Source organism: Podarcis cretensis, assembly GCF_951804945.1.
Source record: "Podarcis cretensis genome assembly, chromosome: 3".
Taxonomy (NCBI): Eukaryota; Metazoa; Chordata; class Lepidosauria; order Squamata; family Lacertidae; genus Podarcis; species Podarcis cretensis.
The window spans coordinates 53326638-53345231 of NC_137172.1; the positions used below are offsets into that span (position 1 = coordinate 53326638).

At 41.8% G+C, this 18594-nt stretch overlaps 1 long non-coding RNA gene across 1 annotated transcript in view; it reads right to left on the minus strand.

The window, feature by feature from the left end:
- Positions 1 to 6923: 6923 nt before the first annotated feature.
- The window catches only part of LOC307213794, a 54565-nt gene continuing 42894 nt past the window's right edge, over positions 6924 to 18594 (minus strand). The window contains exon 3 of the long non-coding RNA XR_013837693.1: positions 6924 to 7036. This is a non-coding gene — a long non-coding RNA (uncharacterized lncRNA). The remainder of the gene's footprint in view (positions 7037 to 18594) is intronic.

An 18594-nucleotide genomic window follows, 5' to 3' on the forward strand; every position in this document is an offset into this window, starting at 1 on the left:
TGTTGTTGTTTTATTATTTCTACCCCATCCATCTGGCTGGGTTGCCCCAGCCACAATAGATAGATAGCTAGATAGATGGTAGAATAGTCATTGATTAGCATGGGGGTGGGGGTGTTCACTAACAAATCCAAAATGGAGCAACTATTGTTAGCAGCACCAGCAGATATCACTGCTTGTTATAACAGTAAGAAAATACTACATTGGAGTGGTTTTCTGGTCATTGACCGTATTAAAGATATTTGATTTGATTTGAATCTCATATGAATTTACATTGGAGTGATAGCCTCAATGAAGATATGGGGCATAGATCAGTCACCATGAAGCTATATGTTCCAAATAAGCTTGCAAAGGGATAAATCCATTTTAACCCATGATTAATGGATTTAGTGCCCTAATCAACTGAGGTTTTAGCATCAATATTTTGTAACTTCATTGCCAGTGAGAACTGCATCATATTACATATTCAAGAAAGAGACAGAGATGTCTCAATCCAAAGGGCTGTAGATCTCCAAAATGAAGAGTTTCGATTCACTTCAGCTCCAGAAAACGTCTATGTACAAAACCAAATTTGTGCATAGGGTTTTACATCAGGAGTGGGGCACTCTCCAGATGTTATGGGACCCCAACTTTCATTGCCCCAGCCAGCCTGGCTGATGGTCAGGAGTGATGGGGGTTGTACTTCCATACATGTTCTGCATGATAGTGAAACTAATGAACACCTCCCACTGCATTGAGATTGCTATCCGTACATTGAAATCTCAAAACTACAACATTAAACGTTCACATAATGAAAGAAGTTCATTAATGAAATCTGTTTATTTTAATGTATTGCACACAAATCCCAAAATATTGGCTAGAGGTTGATAGATTAGTGGACCAATCTAGGCAGATGTATGTCCCATTATTCAGTTGGATTTTGTGCTAGATATAGGATTGCAGATTTAATGTGATATAACTTTAGAATAAAATATACGTGTATTAAAAAGCTACTCGTTTCTTCCCCAAAAAGTATTGTTAATTTTTAAAATATTTCCTTGCAGTGTGGAAATTCAGAACACACCAGCATTTTTGACAGATGGCATAATCAGTAGCTGAAAGGACCATAGATTCTTATTGAAATCAACACTAGCGATTTTCAAGCATGGCTATCTTTTCACACAAATACCAGAACTCGCAGCAAATATACCAACTAAATTTTCAAAAAAAATATTTCAATGGCCACAATCCAGCAAAAGTTAATTACTTTTATCCCCCATTGATTTCTATGGCAGAATTAAGTGCACATGCATAAATCTCTTGTATTGGAATCAAGGGGACTTAGATTGCCTTAGCATTTGGAATTGTGCTCCATAAAAATGGAAAGAAAGTATTTTAGCACATTAATTTTCAACTGAATAAATTCTTCATATGTAAATAAATCAAACAAATCAATCCTATATTTTTATTTTAAGGTAATTTAAGTTGCCTGGTTTGGCACAAAACACACCTGACTTCCACATTGTGCATAGATTTTAGTCCATCTTTCATTTTAATGGTGTTTTGTTTCTCAATTCCTTATGGATTTAAGAAAAGAAAAACTCTTCGTTCACGCACCCACCCACTAAGTTGCTTCGATTTAAGGCTACATCACTCAGCTAAAACATTTTGAAAAGATCGTTGTAATAAAAATAACCAGCAAAGATCAAAGCAGTACTGAAGACTTAATTGACACATGTAACTTTATCTCCTGCTCTGGTTATAGAGGAAGAAGCCAGCTTAGGAAAAGAATGTATTCCCACTGGGTGCAAAACAGGGAGTGTGACAGGTGCAAGAGGCTTATGAATCATGGTATTTCTAGGCAAGCAGATCCCTTTTATTTCAGGACAAAACAGCAAGCAGTTTTGTTTAGTTCTCAAGCAAAGAAAACAGGAAATTGTAAAACATTAAGCTTTAGGACAGAAAATAGAAGTTCCTTCGCTTCCTCCTCCCACATGGCTTTTATGCATGGTGACTGCAGTTTCAGAATCGGTAGTGAAGACACAATATGAGTGGACTATGTTGTGCTATTCTTGTTTTTGTCACACACCCAGGACATCTGAATTACATTTCATGTATTGCGAATACTGCAAGGCTTTTCTGCCAATTAAATTTTACTTAGGCACTTCCAATCAGTGTAGAGCAGGGAGAAGTTTTCAGCACAATACTACAGCCATGCATTGACTTGGATGGAATCTACACACATATAAAAAAAAATTCTGAAAATGCTTTTTTTTAAGCATTTAAAAAAAAAACATTGAATTTCCCATAAGGCTCACCATCGCCATCTAGTGTCACATTGTATATTGCACTTAAAACACACTTAAAACATTTTATTTGCAGCTGTATAGCTGAGTCCTTCGTCTGTGTGAGCATACAGAGCTGGTTCACAAGGCCCACAATTTCTTATCATTTGATCATGCCCATGCCTGAGGACCCTCTGATATCTTTGTGAACTGAATCTGTAGAACATTGTTGTGTTTGATGGAAGGGGAGCGGGTATGAAATTTCTGTTTGTGGTCTTTTATTTGTGCTGGTTCATTCACATAAGTCACCAATTGGCGCTACATTCATAAAGGGATTATTCTGAATGTGTGAAGGGCACTAGCCCACGGCCTCAGTAACCTGTAGTAAGAGTTGTTAGTGCAAATCAACACCATGTTTTCATCTTCAGCCAATTGGCAGGAGTACATTTTCCCCTTCTGATCACTGATAGTGTTTTGGCATCTTTCTCATCTTTGACACCCCAGAATATGCCAGACCTTTCCCTTGGGGCACACATGTGTCCATGGAGAGATGGACTGACTTCATTCTTGTATGGTCTACCTCCTACCCACCCGAGATCTCCTATTTGGGAACTAAAAATGCATATCAGTTTCACTTATTTATAGTTTCAATGTCCCACTGCTTGCAGTCATAATTCATTTCATAGGGACAAACCTCAGCATGTGGCTCAAGGATACTTAAAAGACTTTGACCTGTCACAGTCACACCTTTTGCATTTTATTTATCTTTCTCATCTGTGAATAAGAACAAGCAGCTTCAGCAGCGACTATGGCACCAACTTTGTGGCGGAGCATCCAGCAGCAACGTTTAGCAACCATCATTTCCACATCCATTCCTTAAAAGTTAATTCTGCGACAAGCAGGGCCAGCAACAAAACATTGTGGCCTGGAGTGCAGTAGTTTCTCTTTCCACTTAGTTTTCTCACCTCAGCCTTGTCAGTCAGCATTTCGTGCCCTCCAAGCATGCTCAATCCTCATTGGTCTGTTATCCCCCTAAAGTTTTTCACACTTCTGCTAATCTGTCATTCCTCCAAGTCTGCTAAAGCCTTTAACATTCTGTCTGGGTGGTACGTTTTAGCTAGGTAGGCAGTGACACTCAGCCTGACTGTTGGAAATAAAATGAATTTGCTAGGATGGTAATTCTGTGTACACCTGCCTGAGAGAGGAGTATTGAACTATTGAACTAATGCTTCTTTTTGAAATGTGTTTATGATTTGAAGGGCAAAGTTTACTTCCTATGTTGAATATGCCACTTTCAGGACAGGTGCATCTCTAGCCAGTCCAGGTCTAGTCCTTGCAGCCCTTCCAACTTTGTATATATCATAGAGCATATCTGAACATTTGTTAGTCTTGTTCAGGTAAATGAGTGCAAATAATTGAGTGCAGGTTTGAAGCCAAAATAACCAGAGCAGGAAAGCTGGAAAATTCAAAAATTAATGTATACTAAAGATCATTAAATTAACGGTTTGTCAGCTTTTAAATGCAAGGGGCAGGGAGAATAAGGTTTGTGTGACTTTAATAGCTACATGGCAAGTGGAAATTCAACAGCTGAATCTTATCCTGGTATGCAGATGCAGTAATGGGGTAGAAATTTCAGCAAGTCACACAGCTCTGAAAAGCACAGTAGTCCTGACAGAAGAAGAAAAAGATAGCAAGCTTAACTAAAGGTGACATTTCAGTGCCCCTCCCCAACACCACATGAAGGAAAACTCTTAGAATGAATACATTTCCCACTGTAAGAAAAAGGTCCCTCAAGTTTAAGGTCATATCAGGACCTCACAAAATGATACAATAAATAAATACATTTGTCACACACTCAATATTTTGAGTGCAGTGTGATTTGTTGCTAAAGGAAAACTGTTTCAATGAGTTACTCTCTTTTCATTTCACTAACCTTTGAAAAACAACAGCACATTTTTGTACAGAGGTCACTAGCATGGCTCCTATTGTGTTTTGGTTTGATCTAAAGCCAACAAACAGCCCTTGAGAAAAGATTAAATATTAATCAGTATTTAATTCCTTTTATGGCTTGGTGATGAGAAATGTTCACCCCACCTCAAATTAGTAAGTAATGAATGTGAACTGAGACTGCCAAATGGCACCAACTTTCTTTCAGAGAATCCAGCAACATACAAGTTCATGACGGAGCAGTAAAAAACAGGGAGTGTATTCTTTCCTCACAGAGAAAGCCGAAAGTTTGGTGAGTCAGCCCAGAGCAAAATGGATGCACTGCAGTGTCGTCTAATATTCCAAATGCAAAACCAGCTGTCTGTCCTTCAGAACATGGAGCAAGTTAGGATACGGCTCTGCGGCTGAACAGACTTGAATGACAGGCCACTGAGAAAATATTATTTTTATTTTATTTATTAATAGATCACTACACCACACTTCATTGCATATGTTGAGAATAGCTGGTTAGGGACAGTCTGGTAAGATGAATGCTCCTCTCTGCCTTTTCTTCAGAGAGAGAACTGCAGTTTCTCACTTTTCTTCCAGGAGAAACCATTCCACTAACTGCAGTTCAGAAAAGGAAGGAGGAAAAACCCTTCTGTGACCTGCTAGTAGCCGATAAAGGAACAGAAGCTGAAAGATACTGGATGCTTGCCATATCTAACTAATACAGCAGGTGCAGCTGTTGCTCTGTACCCTTCAGGATCAGGCCCTCAATCCAAATGGGAATAGGAGATTTCAAAGAGTTGTGCAAGCAATACCATAAAGTTTGCCAGTTTGTAAAATTTACATGGCATGTTACATTCTCAGTAGTAGTAGTAAGCCACCCTTCATCTGAAGATCTCAAGGTGGTTCGCAACATAAAATGACAATATAAAGGTAAAGGAACCCCTGACCATTAATTAGGTCCAGTCATGACCGACTCTGGGGTTGTAGCGCTCATCTCGCTTTATTGGCTGAGGGAGCCGGCGTACAGCTTCCGGGTCATGTGGCCAGCATGACTAAGCCACTTCTGGCAAACCAGAGCAGAGCACAGAAACACTGTTTACCTTCCTGCCGGAGCGGTACCTATTTATCTACTTGCACTTTGACGTGCTTTCGAACTGCTAGGTTGGCAGGAGCAGGGACCAAGCAACGGGAGCTCACCCTGTCATGGGGATTTGAACCGCCGACCTTCTGATCGGCAAGTCCTAAGCTCTGTTGTTTAACCCACAGCGCCACCCACGTCCCAAAAAATGACAATATAATAACCACAAAATTCATAGTAAAAATAAGAACAATAACCTAATAATATCCCCCCTCCCAAATCAGTTTTTTTCTCTCTCAGTATGTTTGCTTTTAAAATAAAATAAAAGGAAAACAATACATGCTTCATGGGTTCAGCCAGATTTTAAAACCAGAAGGGCTCCTTAGGGCAATGGGAGGGAATCAGTAGCCCTTCAGGTCTGGCTGGACTTCATTACCCATCTGCCCCAGGCAATATGGTCAGTAGTCAGGGCAACTTCTGGAAGGCCACAGATTCCCCATCCGTGTATTTTGCAGAGGAAAGAACAAAATGAGACTTGCTTCTCAGTTGTCATGCCTAGGATTGTAGTCTAAATCTGTTTCCTTGCCCTTCTCCCTTCCTCACATGCCAAACATATTTTCCCCCTTGCAAAAAGACACTCATAATCCTAGGATAAGAATCATTTAAAAATAAATATATTATGCTGGTAAGAGAAAACATCTTATGCTTAACACACATACACACACTACATAATTCCATCTAATGTTTTGATCACTCTCTTATTTAAACAGATTTAACTTGGCAAAATGGCAAATACTCGATGTTCTATTAATTGCAAACTTATGACTAGGAAAAGTGTTAGCAGCTGCTTTGAGGTAAAGAGCTCCCTCCCTCTCTCTGTGTGTGCGCGTGTGTTTGGTTTCCTCAATGGCAGCCACAAAACATCCTAACAAAAAAAGAAAGGAAAGGAAACTGTCAAGAGGCAGTCTATTTATTCATACCCAAACACCAGTTTCCATGGGAATAAATTTAGTACTTTGTGTGGAGACTGAATGATCCTGATTATAATATACAGTCTACTACTACCAAATTGTCCATCACAGCAAATATTATGCCACAAATATTTCCTCTGCTTCCTTCCCAGTCCCACAAAAGAACTTTCCACTGAAACATTGGGGCTGCCAACTGATGGAGGGGAATTATCAAAGCCTGCTTGTATACTTTTGGCATCCTATTGATATGTAGCAAAAAGCAGATAAAGATTCAGGTAGGTACCCATGTTGGTCTGCTGCAGTCAAAATAAATGAACAAAAATACAAAATTGTCCAGTAGCACCCTAGAGTCCAACTAAGTTTGTTCTGGGTATAATCTTTCATATTTACATCATTATTATAAGCACAATTATTGCCTGGAGACCCAGTGCTGTTATAGGCATGACTAGAGACCAGCAGGCAGAGTGAGACATATGCCTCAGGTGGCAAATTTTGAGTGTCATGATTATTGTTGTTTAGTCGTTTAGTCGTGTCCGACTCTTCGTGACCCCATGGACCAGAGCACGCCAGGCACTCCTGTCTTCCACTGCCTCCCTCAGATAGGGCAGCAAATTTTTACTTATTTGATTTCTTGTTAGATAATTGCCTGGAAAGAGGAGAGGTGCTTGTGGGGTTTTCTGCCTCAAGTGCCAACATGACCTTGGGTATTATGTGCTATGACTTTTTAGGGGCAGGGACGGACTTTGGTAATTGTCAGGCGTGCCGTCAACAGTTCACTGGCTATCTGCCTAGTGAAATCAGAGAAGCAGAGAGAGCTTTTCAGTTCTTTAATTTTAATCCACAGGTACACAGGAAGACATGGAAAATACACCCTCTCGCTTGAGCCGACATTGCTCAGAGTGCTGCTCCAATCCCCAGCAAATACTTCCTAGCAATCAGATCCCTCCTGCTGCCTGCTGAGGACAATTCTCTTTGGGGCTTTCTGCTCTGAGGCACACAGTACACGTCTTGTCCTGGGGAAAAGAGGTGGCTCTGGCAAATTCTCCATGTCACTTGGCTCATGTACTGTTTCTAACACATCTAACTCCTGTCTGTGTTCACCACTACCTTGCTCCTGTTTGTCGTCACCCATTATTTCCCAGCTCCCTCTTTTTCTTCTGGGGTGTGATCTGTCTCAAACCACCACTCCATACTCTCTCCTACTACCTCCTCTCTAGAAAGCTCTTGAGGTGGCGGTCTCCACCAGTCCCCCTCATCTGCCCAGTCCCTGACATCAAAATGGTGCCCTGAGCAAGGGCAAAATTTGGTGCATTCGCCCCCCCCCCCAAAAAATATATATATATATCTTATTTTCACAAGAATTCCTTTTGGTACAGCTGCTTTTTTCTGCATCTTCTCAGTAGGCACCTGTATAAATATAAATTGCTTTATTATTGTTGTTATGATTATTGTTATTATTAGTAGTATTAGTAGTATTATGTACCCCCTCGGTTTGGCACTGTGTGCAGGGGAACTTCCTATACCACCCTAAATCCAGTACTAGGAGGGACATCATTTGTATTGAGCCAGTGCTCTCCTCCACAGCCCCACATGCACTACTTGTGGGATTTCATGCGACCCCTTGTATAAAACAAGTTTTAAAAAATGCATATCCAGACACACACACAACAGCACCTGTGGGATTTCATGGGCCTGTAACACTAGCTGTTGGGACCCTTTGTATGAAACAAGTCAATAAATGATGTGACTAAAACCTCATAAACATAGTGGATGGAGAGAAAAAACACACCCATTATTGCTTGAACCACCTCTTCTGACAAGCAGCATTAGCAAATGGTCAGACTATGTAGAGGTTTACCTGACTTGTTCTGTGCTTTAAATGACAGCACATGTCGAGCCTTTAGGGCAACAGCAGTGATATGCCTATTAAAGCTGGCACATGACAGGATGAGAAATCTGATGACCTAAGATCAGTCGGGTCACATGAGAACTCATGGTCTGTCTACTCCATTGGATCAAAGGGCTGTAATTTGACACTCTAAGTCTTTTAAGGAAAGCAGTATGGGTGTGGGTGTCAGGGGAGAAACTGTTTAGGAATCCATTATTCAGATGCTTCCACACACACCGTTTTGGGGTAGCAGTCACCATAATGTCCTTGCCTTGCCTTCCAGTAAGGTAATTGTGTAGGACATCTTCCCAGATATCACAAATGAAATGCTTAATTTATTCTGTTGCATTTTCCAAGGCCTTAAGTTCATAAGGTCCATTGTTTAAAGACGGTGGGGCAGAGTGATGGTAGTCATGACAACAAAGAACAGTCAGGTGACAATGCACAATGAACAAAACTGCCAGTCCAAAGGATGATTATCATTAAATGAAAACTTTTTACTAAATTTCTACTGTACCTCATTCCTGGTATGTGTAGGTCATTTTTAGATTTAAAACCTGTGGGAAGGGCCATGTGGTTTTCAATTCCTGGTGTGCAATGCCTAGTAATTTTAGGGGCATTTCCGCCCCCGCCCCCAATAAGAGATTATGTTGATGCCTGCAATCCACAAACCGATTATGCCAGCGTGTTTCTACTGAAGCCAATCAATCACATTGATCAGTTTAATGGGACTAATTCCACTTAAATTCAAGTACTTTAGCTTAGCCGAGGGAAGGATTTAAATCAGTATTCTCCTTAAAAGCTGCCATCATGTGCACTGATTTTGGAGTAAGTTTCAGTGAACTCATAGGAGCATGGAAAGCTGCCTTAAACCAAGGATGTGTACACATTACCAGCTTAAAACAAACTATGTCAGAAAGTGGGGGGTGGGGATGGGAATGCTTCAAAATATAAAGTGTAAAGTGATGTATCCTGTGACAAAAAAATCTTAATTTCACATATACGTTCATGGGGTCTGAACTGAAGGTGATGGACCAGGAATGCGACCTTGGGGTGGTTCTAGATAGCTTGATGAAGATGTCAGCCCAGCATGTGGCAGCTGTGAAAAAGACAAGGGATCATTTGGAAAGGAATCGATAACAAAACTACTGATATCACAATGCCATTATACAAATCTGTGGTGCGACCACCTTTAGAATACAGTGGACGCTTGGGTTGCGAACGTGATCCGTGTGGGATGCACGTTAGCAAACCTGCAATGTTCGCAACCCGCAGCATCTGCATGCGCATGGGTTGCGATTTGGCGCTTCTGTGCATGCGCAAAGCGCAATTAGAGTGCTTCTGCGCATGCGTGAGCCCCAAAACCCAGAAGTAACCTGTTCCAGTACTTCCGGGTTTCAGCGGGTCCGTAACCCGAAAAAACACAACCTGAAGCGTCTGTAATCCGAGGTATAGCTGTACTATGTATGTAGAGTTCCGGTCACCTCACCGGAAACAGGATATTGTAGAGTTGGAAAAGGGTTCAGAGGAAAAGGGTTATCAAGAGGATAGAGCAATAATCCTGTGAAGAAAGGTTGCAGTGTTGGGACTTTTTAGCTTTGATAAAAGATGAGTAAGAGGTGACTTGACAGAATTTTATAAAATTATACATAGCCTGGAGAAAGTGGATATAGGAAAGTGTCCGTCGTCCCCCTCTCATTACAGTACAACTCAGGGAAAATTTAGGACGGGAAAAAGAAAGCACTTCTTCATATAGTGTATAGTTAAAGTGTGGAACTTGCTCCCGCAGGAGGCACTAAGGCCACCAACCTAGATGCTTCTAAAAGAGGACTAGACAAATTTGTGGAGGAATGTTGGCTATGCTCTGTTTCCACAGTTGGAGGCAGCAATGGTTCTGAATACCAGTTGCTGGAAACCAAAAGAGGGGAGAGTGCTCTTGTGCTCAAATCTTGCTTATGAATTTCCCACAGGCATCTGGTTAGTCACTGTGAGAACAGAATGCTAGACTAAATGGGCCCCTGGCCTGAACCAGCAGCCTCTTCTTATGTTCTTAATGCATCTCTCAGTGATTTCAAATAATAGACTTTCCTTATCCTGCCTGAAGATGCCAGGGACCAATCCTGACCTAAACCCTGTGCCTAAACAGGACCTAAACCCTGACAGAGGTCATTCTCATGTTTCCAATAGATGCCACTGCCTGCAAATCATATGCTCTGTCGCTGAGCTATAGCAGCCATGAAATGATCAGCAGCTACACACCAGCCCATCCACTGCTTTCTGCAAGGGGGCATATGTGCCCTGGGCAGCTGGTTGGGGAGTGACTTCTGCAAGTCCCATACAAGGCCTATTCAGAGAAATTTCTTTTGGATTCTGCCCAGTCTCTCCAATATAGTCATTCACAGGAAACTCTGTGCCAACCATTTCAATTAGAGCTTTAGCACTGGCGTCTATAGATGGAGCATTTTGTGGCCACCCCCAGGGTGAACATGGCACGCACCTGATTTTAACAACCCAGTTGAGGCACCGAGATTTGGTTCCATGGGGGAGTTTGTCTTTAATGGGCATATTTTTCTTATTTTATTGGAGCAGGAAAAATCCTCTCTCTTCTGATCAGCTTCCCCAAATGACTTCTTTTCTTTATTGATTTGTTTTCCGGAAGTATTTTCTTTTCCTTCTAATGTTTTATTTATATACCAGTGTTCACATTTTTATCCCTAGGAACCTTTTTAGGTCTGCTTTGTTTGCATTTGTGTTTCTCTATTGGAAGTGGGGAGGAAGTTCAACAACTTGAATTTCTATGGTAATTTTTTATAGTTCCGAACATCCCAAAGTGCTGTACATTTAATTACGCACTCACAACAAAGTGACTGCATGACAAATGTAGCCTTTGGGCTTTCCATGGAGGGAGAGAATAACAACCCCTTCCTGCAGTCAGGCGAGAGAGAGAGAGAGAGATGCCTGGCAGCCTTCTTGCAAATGAACCAGTTCTTGGGTGCAATGCACAGAACAAAAATAAAACCTATTATCTTAGGAAAATCAAAAGAAGAGCATAAGGGAAACACCTTTTCATTTCCCCAAACAAAGGTAAAGCAGGAGGTTGACATCTGGCATTTGCCAAAGCTTAATTCAAATGAATGCTAAACAGTCAGCTCTTTGCTCATTCTTTTCCTCCAGCTGTACAGAAATGAAGGCAAAGTTAAAGAAATGCAGGGGCCTGCTCTAAGCCAAACCTTGGCTTAGTGTGAACCAGAGGTGCCAAGTTTCCCCCTAGATTGAGGGGTGTGACATGTGGCACATGTGTGTGACATCACACATGCGATACACACGTGTTGTCTCGTTGTTTGGAGAAGGCCGAGCACTCTGGAGGAGCCAGCCAATGAAGCTGCACTGCACTCATCTCCATGCTTGCCCTCCTCTACCCCCTCAACAATGAGGGGGTCCTGCCCCCTTCCAACAGATACTGAGAGGGCCGAAGACACCTCAACCCCCTAGAGTTGGCATGCTTGGCATTAACGCACAAACATTCTAGCTCTCAGGGAGGAGATCGTGGTCACTTTGTTCCTCTGCAGTTGTTTTGCTGCTGGGATGCCCTGAGCTAAGTCACTGCTTGGTTTAGCATGTCATCTAAACCCAAGTTTGTGGTTTAGCTCTCCCAAACCACGAGCTATAACTACCTCAGGAAAGTTCATGCCAAGTGTGGTGGCTGAACCTACAGACAACAAACAGACAAACCATTTCCCAAAATACATAATAGATATCATAGTGGAGTTAGGAAGGATTTGATCCTCCCACTTTTAAGGCATTTCACTGGTAGACGGTTGGATGTTATGTTAACATTCTGTACAAAGAGAGAGTCTGAGTGAACAGATGTAACGGTTTGTATGTCTTGCTTGCATTATGCTTCACACCAAAAGCAAACACTCCATATTATTTGGGATCTGTTAGTCCACTTGTATTTTACAATGGGTCTATGGCCGTATAAATAAATCCAATCAGCATGTTCGTTCTACATGAATGAACACCTGAAAGGGGCTCATGGGTAGAGTAATCAGAAGTAGATAAGAAATGAAGTGATATAGACGGCTATCAATCCATTTGGTGAGGGGAATTCAAACTCATGGAACAGGGTTCTCTCCTTTTTCAGCTCCTCCTTCTCTCTGCAGCCCCTGCAACCCTTGAACACTTCCTCCAAGGTGGGGAAGCTTCAGGAAGAAGGGGGGAATTATGAAAATTCTCTCTCTCTCTCTCTCTCTCTCTATCTATCTATCTATCTCTTTCACACACACACAGAGAGAGAGAGAGAGAGAGAGAGAGAGAGAGAGAGAGAGATTTATGCACATTCACTCATACACTCTCATTTGCAAAAACCTTTAAAGCACCAAAGCCTGGATGGAACTGAACCTTCTATGAATGGATGGGTGCCTCTGGAGAACAGAAGACCACCTTTAACTTCCATCCATTGTGTTTTGAGTTTACATTGGCTACATTCACACACCATACACTTAAAGCACTATGATACTGCTTTAAACAGCCCTCCAAGGATTCTGGGAGCTGTAGTTTGCTAAGGATGCTGTTAGGAGACTCCCATGTTGGCACATAAGTAGAGGAGGGATACAGAGACCCAAAGGGTTAGCATGTTGGTACCTGATTTATCATACCAACATTGTTACATCGCTCTCACTCTCTCGTTCTCTCTCACACACACTTATTGTGGGTCTTTTGACTGTGCTTTGAAAATCTGTAACTCATGTTCGAACTTGCAGCAACAACTCATTCTTCTCCTATCCATCTGAGATCGCTCCTACATAAATTAGAATTTCTGCTTCATTTCCTCTAATTTCATACCAATTTTCATATTTTTTCATCACCTCTGCAGTAATGATCTCTATCCCCACGCCATTATTACCAGACCCCAATACAGTATCTCTTCCATCTCTTCAGCAACGATGCCTCTTTTACCCACAAATTCATTCTAATCAAGACTGGAAGCCAAAATGTTGGATCTAATAGAGACAGTGATATTTTACCAAGCTTTTACTTATATGCTGAAAATCAATGCGGCACAGAGATTGCTCTGCTAAACGAATGCAAGGAGAAAGTGTATTTGTGGCTTGCCTGAGCCAAAGGAAAGTGTAGCAAAAAGAAGAAAGATTATGTAATCCAAATTGTCTCAGCTACCTTCTTTATCATTGTTATTCGCTCTGATTTCTCCAGGGGTGGAATTCAACATGGAATTTTCCATCTTATTTTTCATGAAACTTAGAATCATTTTAAAGAACAGGGTTCATGAAGGATACTTCAGTCAGTTATAAATCTTGAATAACAATTATTTGTGTTTTACTTCTGATGAATGCCTGTTTCAATTCAAGTTAAAAATGATAATCAGTAAATTGACTCATCATCACTGACACATCAGTTTTTAAGGGATTGTTTTTAGGGGCCTTACAAACTTGTAACATGAGCTCCAACCTACACACATACCACAGGGGGATGTGTCCCATTTTGTCACTTGAGGCAAAATGGGAATGTGCCCCCTGTTGCTTCCCTGGCCCCTTGCTGCCACCCCACTGCTGGCAATGCAGCTCTCTCAACTGCATTGTGTGGTGGCACCTGCGAAGTGGAGGTAGCGTCTGTCCATGAAGGCCTAGCAGCGACAGCAGCTTCTGGCAAGATCTCGTCAGATTTTGCCAAAGTCTCACGATGTCTCACAAGAAACCGGTGCCACTGCTGCCGCTGCTTCACCACTGGCAGCGGAGGCTGCAGGGCAGGTGGTGGAGGCAAGGGAGGTGCCACCCCTTAGGTTTCTGCCACTTGAGGCAGGTGCCTCACCCTGCCTCATCTGTGGGCTGGACCTGCCACCAGGGCCGTCTTTACCTGGGGGTGCAAGGGATGCGGGGTACCTGGGCGCTGAATCCTGGGGGGTGCCAGGCGCCCACCGCTGAAGCCACCTAAGCTCTTAGCTATCTACCTGTTATGAAATAATAAATACCTTAATTTTGATCAAGCTAGGAAAACAAAATACATATATACATAAGTATTACCAAAATGTATACCTACTGTTTCACTAAAGGACTTTTGACTTTGTGTGCTCATTTACCAAAGACTCGCCGCGCCAGCGACAGCGCTTGTCATTCACAACGGCACCGTGCACATGAAATTAACTCTTACATCAAACGATTATGTTACATATTGTATTGAGCTGCTATGCAGCAGCGGGGTCAGCAGCAACTTTGACACGACTGATGTTTCTCCTAAGTAAGTGCCTAACAATGCTTATAAGTTTAAGTGTGGTGGTGTTGTATACTTAAATATAAGTCTATTGTAAATAAACTTTCTTTCGCAAACAAGAGATAAGGCGTAAGCATGGTTTCTGACATAAGCATAATAAAAGTTAATTTGGGAGCTAAACTTAATTTGGGGGCACTGGGCGGATCTTTGCACCCTGGCGCCACATATCCTAAAGACAGTGCTGTCTGCCACAATGCCATTCTGTACACATTCAATCTTGAAAGTCCTGAAAGAAAATTTTCTATTTTAATTCTGAAGCTACTGGGGCTTCTCTATTACGTCCCAACACATCCCTGCTGTCTCTCTCTCGTGCTATTTTTGTTTAACATAACATCTAGCCTGAATATGAGTTCACAGACTACCTTGTAATTTGTTTGCTCCTAATAAAGGTATGATTATCCTGTTAAAGTTTTGTTTTGTTTTGTTTTTAAATATTATACTATTGCAGCTGCAAACCTTTATGTAAGGCTTGGGCTTTCTGACCTTCACTGCAAAATCATGGATTATTCCCCCCAAGTCAGTTTTCCTTACAAGGTCAGATTTGATAGACAGCTTAACTGCTCTTGCCCATAGTAGATCTCCTGTAGTATTTGATGATTTCTAGTTTGCTAAAACTCCTTTTAGCTTCTGCCAGAAACACTGGCAGTGTGCAAAAGATCTGTAGGTAATGCACACTTCACTAAAAAAATAGTTGTAATTATTTTTTTATTTTTTATTTTTTTGCAAATCTTATTCCAAAGTAGACTTCATTTTGTTTTAAAATTCAATATTTCACACGGAAACCTCTCTAAAAGAGCTGTAGGATATTTGTGAAGTAGATATCTTGAAGGTTCTTCCATTTCCCCAGCCTCTAGTGTCACACATTTTAGGACTGAACTGAATGTAAGACAAATTATATGGTTGCTTTAATCTACCATTCGCCCTCAGTTCTCCTTCCATTGTAGTGAAGTGGCAGCTTGGTTTTTCAAGATCTCTAGGCCTTGGGAAAATGTACCCTTCCCACATCTTTGGATTCTGACAAACACTTTTACCAACAGTAAATCAAAGAAGTTTTTTTTTGGGGGGGGGGCACAATTCTTAATGCGAGAAAGTTTAAAATGAAGCTGGAAATAATCTGTTTAAGATCATTTATGTTGTATTGTCAAAGGCACAAATGCTCTGAGATTCTTCATTTTGTGTTTAAGTGGGACCATTTGGTTTAGTTTAAAAAGCTCTTTAGAAAAAATTCAAGACAATGTTCTGCACTATCAAACCCAACACATCTTTTGTCTGACCATCTCTCCCAAATTTGTCCTTGGAGCTAGTAAGACTCCTATTCATGAGATGTACTGTAGCAGTTGGCATCCTTCTCAAATAAAAGTTCTCTTCCCCGCCCCCAAATCTCCCTCTCTCTGTGTGTGTGTGTGTGTGCTGTAGTTCTAGGGATGCGGGTGGCACTGTGGTCCAGACCACTGAGCCTCTTGGGCCTGCTGATCAGAAGGTTGGCAGTTCGAATCCTTACAACGGGGTGAGCTCCTGTTGCTCTGTCCCAGCTCCTGCCTACCTAGCAGTTTGAAAGCACACTAGTGCAAGTAGATAAATAGGTAGCCCTGTGGCGGGAAGGTAAACAGCGTTTCCTTGTGCTCTGGGTTCCGTCACGGTGTTCTGTTGCACCAGAAGCAGTTTAGTCAAAGCTGTCTGTGGACAAACGCCACCTCCCCCAGCCTGAAAGCGAGATGAATGCCGCAACACCACAGTCGTCTTTGACCGGACTTAACCGTCCAGGGGTCCTTTAGCTTTACCTTTACCTGCTGTAGTTCTGTTGAATTTTAAGGCATTTATTTGAGATGTTTCTAACCCCAGCACAGAGCTGCATGCCGGCAACATGTAACGCAACATTTAAACAGGTTTGAAATTGTATTAGATTTGTACTTTTGACATACACGATAATTTACTGTCCAAATGGATTATCCAGAGGCACTGTTGACTTTACTGGCTGTAATGAGAGGCACTGGTACTATTACCCTAGCTTTAAATATTCTGGCACTCCTGCCAGTGCTTGGAAGTCAACACCATTGATTTCAGGAGAATGCTTTTCCTGATGCAAGTGTACTTAGGATCTCAGCCCATGTTTCATAACCAAGTCATCAATAAAAAGGGCAGGGGGGAATCCTTTCCATACTCCACTCACTGTCCTACAGCCGAAGCCATCTAAATGCTGATTGGAATTGATTCTGACACAAATTGAATGCTCCTGATCTCGCGTCTCAGTGGTAGCCTGGAAAACGGAAAGATTTAAGAGGCTATTTTTAAAATTTATTTTTTGGGAAATTCTTATTATACCAGAGTTCAATACCCTGGCAATCCATAGTCACCCATCTAGGCACACTTAGAACAAAATGTCCACTGCATTGATTATGCACGGGACTGAATAAATCAGTTTAAAGAGTGCACTTACCACTTTCCCACAGCCATTTGGCATATGTTCCTTTTAAGTTTTTGACAGAAAGAACCCTCTTGATGGATGAATTCATCTCATAAGTGGGCAAAACAAAGCCCGTTTCTACAAGAGTGGAGTGTGGCTATGAAGCAGTCCCTCCAATAACTAAATCGGATGCACCACACTTGGTCATTAATCAACAGACAACATCTCATCCCTACAAACACATAACAGTAATTCATCACCACCCTGAAAGACCCATTTGAAGTTTCTCTTGCTTATTTAGTCATATTGGAAGTCTCTTTTTAAAACTTCTAAATGTCTTCTCAAGTGACCTTATAATACCAAGGGGCATGGATCTTTCAGCCCAGCCCAGTTTGAATATTATAAAAGTGAAAAATGTGGTGGAAATAGAGGAAATACTCAATTCAAGAAAAAAAACCCTGTTTTGCAGAAGTCCCACATTATCCTGTGTTGAACTCGGTTCATTTTGCCAGGATTCTCTTAGATTCTTTGATCCCTCCAGACCATATAGGTCTTTTAGCCATGTTTATGCTCCATCAGAGAGATCAGGAAACAGAGAGAGAGATCACCCAGGTATCCTAAGGTCTACAATATTCATAGGCTGTAGGGGCAGGAATTAAACTCCATAAACAATTGTTTTATTATCACATTTTTGTATTGGATTAGATTGTTGTAAGGTGTACATTCTTTGTTTCTTCAGCTTGGAAACCACCTTGAGTATTGTAAAATAGAAAGACGGTATACAAATTAAAAGTGAAGTGAAAAAAATTAAGGCTCAAAGTCCAGTGCAATGTTGCAAGTGATAAACCTCACACTCAGGTCATATCTGCATTATACATGTAAAGTTGATATTCCCTCAGGGTCCCTTCCAACTCTACAATTCTATGATCCTACTTTAGACAGCCATGGCTTCCCCCAAATAATACAGTGGTACCTCGGATTACATACGCTTCAGGTTACATACACTTTACAGTGGTGCCTTGCAAGACGAAATTAATCCATTCCGTGAGGTTCTTCGTATAGCGGTTTTTTTGTCTTGCGAAGCAAGCCCATTGACAGCTTAGCGGATTAGCGCTATTAGCGGTTTAGCGGCTTTTAGCGGATCAGTTGATAAGCGGCTTATCAGCGGATCAGCTGATAAGCGGCTTAGGGCTTAGGAAAAGGGGGGGGGAAGGGGAAAAAACCCCGCAGGAACTCGCAAGACATTTTCGTCTTGCGAAGCAAGCCCATAGGGAAATTCGTTTTGTGAAGCGCCTCCAAAACGGAAAACCCTTTCGTCTAGCGGGTTTTCCGTCTTGCGAGGCGTTCGTCTTGCGGGGCACCACTGTAGGTTACAGACTCCACTAACCCAGAAATAGTACCTAGGGTTAAGAACTTTGCTTTAGGATAAGAACAGAAATCGTGCAGTGGCGATGCAGCGGCAGCAGGAGGCCCCATTAGCTAAAGTAGTGCTTCAGGTTAAGAACAGTTTCAGGTTAAGAATGGACCTCCGGAACAAATTAAGTACTTTACCCGAGGTACCACTGTACTAGGAACTGGAGTTTGCTAAGGGTGCTGCAAATTGCTAGGAGATCCCTACTCCTCTAATAGTATGGCAGTTCTCAGGGTGGTTCAACAGTCAACCCCTCTTCCCAGGGAACTCTGGGAATTGTAGCTTTGTGAGGGGAACAGGTGGCTCTTACCCACTCTCAGTCCTTGACATGCCCCTGGATTGCCACCTTTCTGCC